A 9198-nucleotide genomic window follows, 5' to 3' on the forward strand; every position below is an offset into this window, starting at 1 on the left:
AAATCGTTCTCCCCCGCATGTATTATCACCCCTTATGGGACCCCATAATAATCCTTCAGCCCAGCCCCGCCAACATGAGCAGCAGCTGAACCCAAAGCCCCCCTAAACCCGACCATCTCACAAGCGCCACATTGTAGCTGCACCCCAATTGAGTACCAAAAATCCTTTTCTCTGCCTCCTTCCCCGCCCATTTCACAATTGAATGACCAACAATCCAAATCTGTGGCATCTACCCCGTCCTTCGAGCCGCATCTGCAAAAGAAATTACATGTCACTTTTCCACTCGCCAACCTCCCGCAACCCTCGGCCCTCACCTTTGCCCCCATTATTCCCCTATGAGACAGCCCCTTTTCCCAGGTCCCTAATATACCCTTTGTATTTCCCTGACTTCCACCGACCCAAACTTTTAACATTGTCCTCCAATAACCCCAACTGGCTACCTTCAGATGCCGCCCCCATCCTGAACGAATGAGTTCCAAACTCCTACGCATTTTCCCCCACAGCCCCCAAAGCCTTCCTCAACACTCCCAACACTTGAGCCGCCGACACTACTGCCCCATCCTCATGCTGGAAAACCACCCCCGACCTCCCCCCACATAACTCCTTCCAAGTCAAACCTGCCTTAACCGGGCACAGCTCCTTACTACCCCACCCCAGCAACACCCAACAACCCCTCCCTTTTTGATCCGCCTTTGACCTCCTAATCTTAATATCCAACCCCACCTCTGAGAAATAAATATCCTCCCACCTTCCCCTACTTCCCTCCCACCAGTTCAGACACCCTGAACGCCCCAAAAAACAAACAAGTAAAACATGCTGCAAACATGACCCCCTCCCCAGCCGACCAGCATATCCCTTCCAAAGCCCGGCATAATTTGGCCAACAAAGCCACCGAGATTGGCCTCCTGCTGTCCTTCTCCCTCCTATTCTCCCTCACCCATCCCTCTAACATCCTGTTCGCCATTTCCCTGCCGCTGGGCTGAAATCCCCAAAACCACTTCCCATAGAAAGCGATGCCTGCCAGCTTCCTGACTATTGTTGCTTTCGACCATCCTTTGTCCATACACCCTAATAGGAAATTGACCACATCATCCCTTCTTCGATCCTCGGCATCCTTCCTACCCTTCCAGCTAAGCGCGCCCCCTTTTATGAATTCCACCCATGCCCTCCTGTATGCCGTCCTGGACGCCGGGGCCAGCAAACCTTCCACTAAAGACAGCGCTCTCAACTTCCTATCTTCCACACCTCTTCCGGGATCCGCTGCCCCCTCTGCTGTGCTCCTGGTGCCAGCCCATGGAATCTCTGCCATTGAAAATGAGATAATGCATCAGCAATGCCATTATCCTTCCCTGGCAGGTGTGTTGCCTTAAACACCACATTCAATTCCATACAGCACAACACAAACTCCCTCATTAACCTCGCCACCCTCTGGTCCCTTGCCGACTGCCTGTTCACTACATGAACCACGCATTCATTGTCAATATTGAAATTCACTTTCCTGTTCCTCAATTCCTTTCCCCACAATTCCAAAGCAACCACCAAATGAAAAAATTCCATAAATGCTATGCTTCTCCCTTGTTACAGCCATCACGCTGGCCACTTTTCTGTGCACCATCTGCCCCCCCCAAAAAACTCCAAATCCCCCCGCGCCTGCCACGTCTGAAAATATCTGCACTTCCCATGACACAGGATCCCCTTGTAGCCACATGGACACCCCGTTAAAGCCTTCCAGAAAACGCAGGCAAATCCTACAATCTTCCCGCACCACCCCCGACACCCTCATCCAATGATGTGGGTACTTTGCTTCCGCCGTCGCCCGCGCCATGTTCCTACAAAAAGTGCGCCCAGGGGCCACTACCCTACATACAAAATTCAAATGTCCCACCACCCTCTGCATCTCCACTAATGTCATCCTCCGTGCCACTACTGCCTTCTCCAGCAAACCTACCAGCCTGCTCACCTTGTCCTGCGGCAAGCGTGAGGTCATGGCCACTGAGTCCAATTCGATCCCTAAAAAGGTCAACACTACAGCTGGTCCTTCAGTTTTGTCCTCCGCCAACGGCACCCCCAACTCCTGCATCAGAGCCTGAAACCTCCCTAGCATCTCCTTGCATTCTCTTTCTTTGCCCGCCCCACTAATGAACACAAAATCATCCAGGTAGTCTAATACCCCTTCCGAACACGAGCTATGTGTAAAAACCCACTGCAAAAAAGAATTTAAAAGCTTGAACAAGGCGCAACAAATTGCGCAACCCACAGGCAAGGCCTTGTCTATGTAAATGCGGTTCTCAAATTGCATTCCCAGCAGCCAAAAATCCTCTGGGTGCACTGGCACCAACCTAAACGCCACCTTGATGTCGCACTTGGCCATTAATGCCCTGCAACTCGCTGTCCTCATCAGACCCACCGCCTGATCCACGCTCGCGTATGACACCCCACATTCCTCCGGGGCAATAAAATAATTTACCAACATGTCCGGGGCAATAAAATAATTTACCAACATGCCCTCCGGCCACGATAAATGATGTATCAATCTGAATTCCCCCGGCACCTTCCTGGGCACGACCCCCAATGAGGACACCAGCAAATCACCCGGCAGATCTGCAAATGGCCTTTTCACTCTCCCCTCTCCCAGCTGTGCAATTTTTCCCTTACCACTTCAACATTTTGCTTAGCCGACTTCACATTCTCCACCCAACGACGTAACCTTGGACCCTGTAACCTAACCTAAAACCCTCACGAAAACCCTCACCCAAATTCTTCGCTCCTTCCCTGTCCGGGTAAAAGCTAAGCCACTTCTCCAGAACCTCCACCTTAACTGATGTAAAAGCCTTTCCCCACAACCCCTCGTCCCGTTACTCGCCCTGTCCCCCTGTTAGAAACATTGGGTAATTGGTCACCGCCCTGCACACCTGCTGCACTCATGTCTGAACCTACACGCTGTCCTCGTGCAGCCTTCTTTATTGAAAGCCCAACATGCTGCTTAGGGCTGACCTCTGCCTCCTCTCCCTGCCCCTTCTGGGGCGGGGCGACCAAGAAAGGGCCGGTAAGGCACAGGCAAGCCACTTACCATATGCAAAGTTGGAGCTGGCCTTGTCGGCGCCATCCATTGTAACCAGAGATCCATATCGATTTTCCCCCATACTGCCTGGCTGTCCACTGCCATCCTTGCCCTGAACTCCTCGTCATAACGCACCCACGCAAAGCCCCCAAAACTTGTGAATGCCTTCCTTATCACATCCATATATTTCAACAGTGCTACGCACCTCTCCGGGAACTTCTCACAATAAACGCTTGTGTAAATAATAAAAGCTGACGTTCAATTTTCGATCGCAACCGGCACTCCTTCTCCTCCTCCTTAGCCCTTACTTCCCTATGCAGGAGCTTAAAAAAAATCCCACAAATTCTCCTGCCCATATCTTATCCTTTGTTGCCCCCATCAAATGTGCGCCCAATGGCTTCATAATGTCCATATGTGGCAACCTTTTATCCTTCAGCTGCCCTCTCCTCCGGGGCCTGCGCTACCTCGGGTGCCACATCCACCTTGTCCGTCTGCAACTCCACCGAGGATACCCTCCTCTCCATCTCCACGGCCCCTGCAGCCTGTAAACCCTTTCTCCACCTGTGCCCCAACCCCTTCCCTTCCTGCCCTCACCTCCTGTCCCCCCTGCACCAAGCCGCTGACCACTCCCCTTCCGCTCACCTCTTTCTGCCCTGCCATCGCCCAGCCATCGCCCATCGCCCAGCCGCAGTCCGGCCTCCACTCCAATGCTCCTCATCTCCTACCTCACCGGGCTCCTGCCGTGGGACAAAACATATCAGTATTCTCACCTAAACAGCTTCCCCGCCGACCCCTAGCACTCCAACACCCCCCCGTTCTTGGCTTTCTCCTTCCCACCTCAGCCCGCTTCTCACTCCTTCCCTTCTCCTTGGACCAATGTACCTTTCATCCTCCCACTGTCCCACATACTCCTCCTCCCCTTCATCATCCCCAATGTAATACCATGGCTGTTGCGAGCACATGCTCTGGCCGGGCAGCTCCTCCTCGCGTGAGCCCGGGGCATCTGCCCCGCCACTCTGTTGGCGTCTTCGCGGCGTGGCCGTAGAGACCCCTGCCTGTTCCTCCATTCTCGGGCGAGGGGTCCTCTCCTCCACCCTTCAGGCCTCTGTGCTAGGGGCGTGCTGTGCCCTCTAGTCTTTCCTCGTAAATCCTGCGGAGGGGCCGTTCTGGAGGTATTTTCCTCTCCCACCCTCCGCACTGCTGTCCCTCTCTCCACCCTGGCACCCCTATCCTCACCCCCCAACTGCCCTGCACCTTTTTGCAATCTCCTATCACCCTCTTCCCCCACCGGGTCTTTGTCCCCCAAATCCCTCCCTGACCCCTCTCCTACCTCTCCTTCCATCCTGGACGCTCTCCTGGGGATCTCCCTCCTGCCCGTTTTTCCCCAAACCTCCCCTCTACCGGCAGCGGGGCTACATGCCACCACTGCCGCAAGAGCCCCATCTGCCGCTGCTCTCCGTTGCAGCCTTTCTCCAACATCCCCCCTTTCAACCGTAACTTCGCCCACCGCCCCTTCGAGCTGTGCTTTGGTTGCCCTGCTAATAATTTCCAGGGACTCCTTCAGCGCCTTGGCATCCACCAGCCCCCTCCTCTTAGACCCTTGCCCCACCATGGCACACCCGAAATAAACCAACTGTGTGCAAAGAATGCCCTTGCTGATCTGCCCCTCAACAACTAGCCCCCAAGCCAAAATTCTACCCGATGGAACTGCCTGCAGCGTGGGAAGAGGGGGTACCAATCTTAATAGACACCCCAAATAATTCCCCGGGTGCCCTCCTCTTAAATCCCTTAACTTATATGTCTGTACCCACTTATGGGCCAATTATTAATTTTAACCCTTTTTTTTTTAACCCTGCCCCATAAATTAGGCTACTCATGCGCTCCCTGACCTGCTGAACCCCTCCACCCCCAACAGCCAAATTGTCCCCAGCTGCTTGGCTGCCCTTGCTCCCAACCTACCGTCGAAACAACAGCTTCCCACCGCCCCCCTGGTGGCGAGATGATGGCACCGCACTGCTTTGCCCCGTCAATACAAGACTGCCGTGCACTGTTAACAGGGTTCTCTATAATGGGTGCGGCCCCTTTAAGGGCTCTGCACTGCCGCCGTTGGCCCCACCCCAGTACCGCACTGCAGCGCATTCATCGCCGGCCACCAAGGATCTCGCGCCCGGCTTGTTGGGATCCCGCTATGAACTACACAGGGGGCGAAATCTGACTTAACGCGTCCTGCGCCCCCCCCCCCACTTCCCCTTCGCGAAAAGCTGCGGGGACCAGCAGCTAATCCGCTCACCCAACGCCACTACAAGGCACCACTGAGACCGGGTTGGAGCACCCTACGCACCCGCTGCCCCTCGGATAACCCACACTACCAACGGACAGCCGACTGAGGAGCCGCTTAAAAAACATGGTACGGATTGGGGGTACCTTATCCCCGACTATGTTATTCTATTAATCCTAACACAAATGGAAAATCATAAGCCTATTCTTATCCGCCTACCAATAACTGCTGCTACTCCCAAAATCCTGCCTCACCTCCTCCAACCAACAAGCCAATAGGCCCCACGCAGGAAAAGACTCGGGAGCAGGCGACAAGGACAAACGCTCGTCCTCAACCATTGCCTGCTCTCGAACCTTCCCTGCCCCCTTAACTACCCACAGCAACGCACTATGCGCAGGCCAGTGAGCTGGCCCGTGCAGCGCCCAAAACCCCAGGGGAAACGCTACGCATTCCCTCCGGGGCCCCCCATCTCACAAGGGAGTAGGGTGTCCAGATGACTCCATGTCATGGGGGACACTCTACTCCACTCCTGGTCTTTGTTTTTACCTTAGATGTACTTCAATCCATGGAATTCAATTGAAAACCTACACCTCAAAGAGAACCCTATCTTTTCAGATCTGCACACACCAGCATTGCCACACAGCAATATTAACCTGCTCCCCTACCCCACCTCTTGCAGACCCTGAAGCGCCAAGAAACTGAAAACGGCAGAATGCCTGCTATATAAGACCTGATAACATAGGATACCGGGGCATAGCAGAGGTTCACTCATTCTCCTGTGGGGCAGTACTCTGAACGGTGCAAGCAACGTCAGTGAAAGGCAGCCAGACGGGAGAAAATGAAAGTTGGCTCTGCCACAGTCAGTCCAGTGCACTGGATTTTCTGGTGTAGTGACTGGCTGGTGAAACTATACATCTGCCTATCAAATCAAGTGATATGGGACTGGTGGAGTCTCAGCGCAACAAAAATGCAGTTCTAGATGGCGGCCTCAGAGGGCAGTAACAGAGAAGAACAAGGGGGCACACATCATTAGATCTGCCCTATCGTAATGGTGACGTTTTCTTCAAATAGTGTGAACTAAAGCACTTCTATGACTCCAACTTCTGCAGGTAAGTCACAGTGAGATTAAATGATTTGTCCAGGATCACACACTTTGATTAAACAGTGAAGTCGGAAATTTAAACCAATTAAGGCACTTGCCCACATACCTTAAGTGCTTTACCTGTTACAAATATTTAAGTTGTGGATTTCAAGGCCTACAGCAGTGCTGTCTTGTAGAATTTACCTGCAAAATACACAAAATGCACAGTAAAACAACTTGACAACATGTAAATCCATATAGAAACACGTTAAGGCAAAACAATATTATTGTAACCTTATTTTACACATTCTGAATGGAAAACTAGAAGTCCCAGGATGAAAAATAATGCAAGTCTGAAAAATGTAATGTTTAATACCACTGTACTTTCACCCGTTTACCACATTAAGCGCTTTGGATAAAGGCGCTATATACTTAACACATCATTATCATTTAAATATGTTGTGCAATAAAGTCGGAGAACAGAATCGTTCTGCATGATGTTAGGAGCATTGGACTATGGACGGAAACGCCACCCTTTGCATGCCAAGCTAGTAGACATTATGGACATAAACTAATCTTTAAAAGGAGCTTTATTTTGTTACTCACTTTACCTATCTTGGTAACTGGGGCTATGTGGGGGTCCTTCAGTTGGAAATGTCACGTGACGCTTAGGAAAGGCTCTGCTGGTCAGAAAAGAAATGTGTTGGTGGTTAAGGTGCAGACTGCACGACCCCTGGTGATGCTGAGTAATGCCCACCTCAGCCATTCCACCAACGCTGGGCAGACTGGCACACACACTGGGCTTCACCCATGCGCCTTAATTGGTAGTACCCCTATTTACAGCACAGTCACTCAAGCACCATGACACATTTTTCTTAGCAGCTAAACAGTGTGGAAAGAGCTATTCCTAACACGGCATGCTTGAACGTTTTTGCTTTGTTATTTTTTAAATACAAACTGTACCTTTTGTCTGGCTCACACAGTGCTCCGCCGCCCCTCTCCCACCTTTTGCAACCGGAAGTCAAGCAATTAATCATACCTTCTGTGGTGATTCAGAGAGTAGAGGAAGGTGGCAGTGCCAGAAGCCACAGGGGGGGTTCTCTGGAGCCGAAGATAAGTGGGACCGCCGAAACACTGCCGTAAATATTTAGCTTTGCGCCTACGAATCCCGCATCAAAGATTTGAGCACAACATCACAGGAAACAGGAAACAGAAGCGACCCTGTGCCCAGCTGCGGCCGCAGATACGAGGGCGAGTCGCGGTCTCTGGCCTGACTGCGTCCTTTTGTCATGGTGGGCTTGTACTCTGGGGATGGGCGCTGTTTGGGAGTAAAGGCATACATTCCAACATTATCCATTCCATTCGAGAGACGCTACTGCAGACCTTGTTTTAAAATTGAATTCTGGATCTTGTAGTCCTGGATTGCCCTGCTCTAACCTGCAGGACTACAAGTCCCGAAATGCATAGTTAAAACTAGGAGTGAACTACTGTCTCCCTAATGGAATAGCTAATGCTGACATGGTAAACCTGAAGCAAGCACACACTACAGACAAAACACGCACTTGGCACCCAAAAAATTATGGCACAGCGAGCAAAAACCACGCCAGTGTTTATACTGACCCCAGGTACCGTGCATGCTTGCCAACCCTACCCATTTAGGCAGTAGGCTACTGCTTTTTAAGCAGTCCTGCCGCCTACAGCTTTGGCTGACAGATCCTACTGCTTTTTACAGTGGCAGGTCATTTATGTGACTCTAAGGCAATTCATCTGTCTGTGCAGTGGGTGGGGAAGAGCTACACTTGAGTGATGGGCGCAGCTCAATCCACTGACCTGACAGCTACATGACTCTGCCCTGCACTCTTGCTGGGACAGGCCTTAGGTGAACCACCAGTGAAGGCCAGTGGCAGAGCGTACCACCATCACACAGCATCTGCCTAGCAGACTGAGGAGGGTATCAGTCTCCATGTTGTTCAGTGTTCCACCTGCACTGCAGGAATATATATGTACTGCCCGGGCTGCTGCTACGGAGCAGTGGCAAACGTTGCCTACCAGCTCTGTGTGATTATTTTCTGTGAAGTTAGGTAATTGAATTTGGTGTTAATTTACCATTCACAATTATACATTTCAGCATCTTTCCATGTTGTGCTGTTTCATGGGTTGCGCATTTTGGAATGCTCCAATGGTGCCAACAAGGTATGTTTTGTAATTTCCTGTGATGCCCCTTTTGAGTAATCCCAGTATAAATTTCTTCCAAGAGGCGGTAGATACAAAAATACTAAAGAAGTGGAATGTCATATGGAAACATATGGCCAGTAAAGGAGGCCACTCTATTGAAGGCTTTCTTGAGGTATACAAGAGTTGTATTATACCCGGTATTCTGTAGTACGCCTTAGAAACAGTGGAGAGTAAATATCTGAGTAAATTAGACCAACTCGAAAGGAAGCTCTGGAGACCTGTTCTAGGATTACCTAACGCTGTGCCAGTACACGCAATAAGATGTGAACTTGGGCTTATTTCCCTCTTGACTTTGTGGGACATAGGATGCTGTAAATTGTATTTTAGAATAATACTGGGGAGGGGGAGGAAGGAAATTTGCTTTAATTAATTGAAAAAAATAGAAGTAAAGGTAAGTTCAATAATACTTATATTTTAAGCCTACAAAATACAGTACTGCCCTTCCTGCAAGGTCTAGGTTACAAGGAGCCTATGGTGAAAGAGGATGCTACCTGCATTTTGAAAAGTCTTAAGGAAAAAGCATATATCTGGGATTTGTGTGAA

At 50.8% G+C, this 9198-nt stretch overlaps 1 long non-coding RNA gene across 1 annotated transcript in view; it reads right to left on the reverse strand.

The window, feature by feature from the left end:
* LOC138492707 (uncharacterized) overlaps positions 1-7756 on the reverse strand; it is a 61961-nt gene extending 54205 nt beyond the window's left edge. The window contains exons 1-2 of the long non-coding RNA XR_011276252.1: positions 7460-7756; positions 6548-6624 (exon numbers count right to left, since the gene is read on the reverse strand). This is a non-coding gene — a long non-coding RNA (uncharacterized lncRNA). The remainder of the gene's footprint in view (positions 1-6547; positions 6625-7459) is intronic.
* Between the last annotated feature and the right edge of the window lie 1442 nt (positions 7757-9198).

The sequence above is a fragment of the Ambystoma mexicanum genome, chromosome 10, assembly GCF_040938575.1.
Source record: "Ambystoma mexicanum isolate Mex_15411 chromosome 10, UKY_AmexF1_1, whole genome shotgun sequence".
NCBI classification, from domain to species: domain Eukaryota; kingdom Metazoa; phylum Chordata; class Amphibia; order Caudata; family Ambystomatidae; genus Ambystoma; species Ambystoma mexicanum.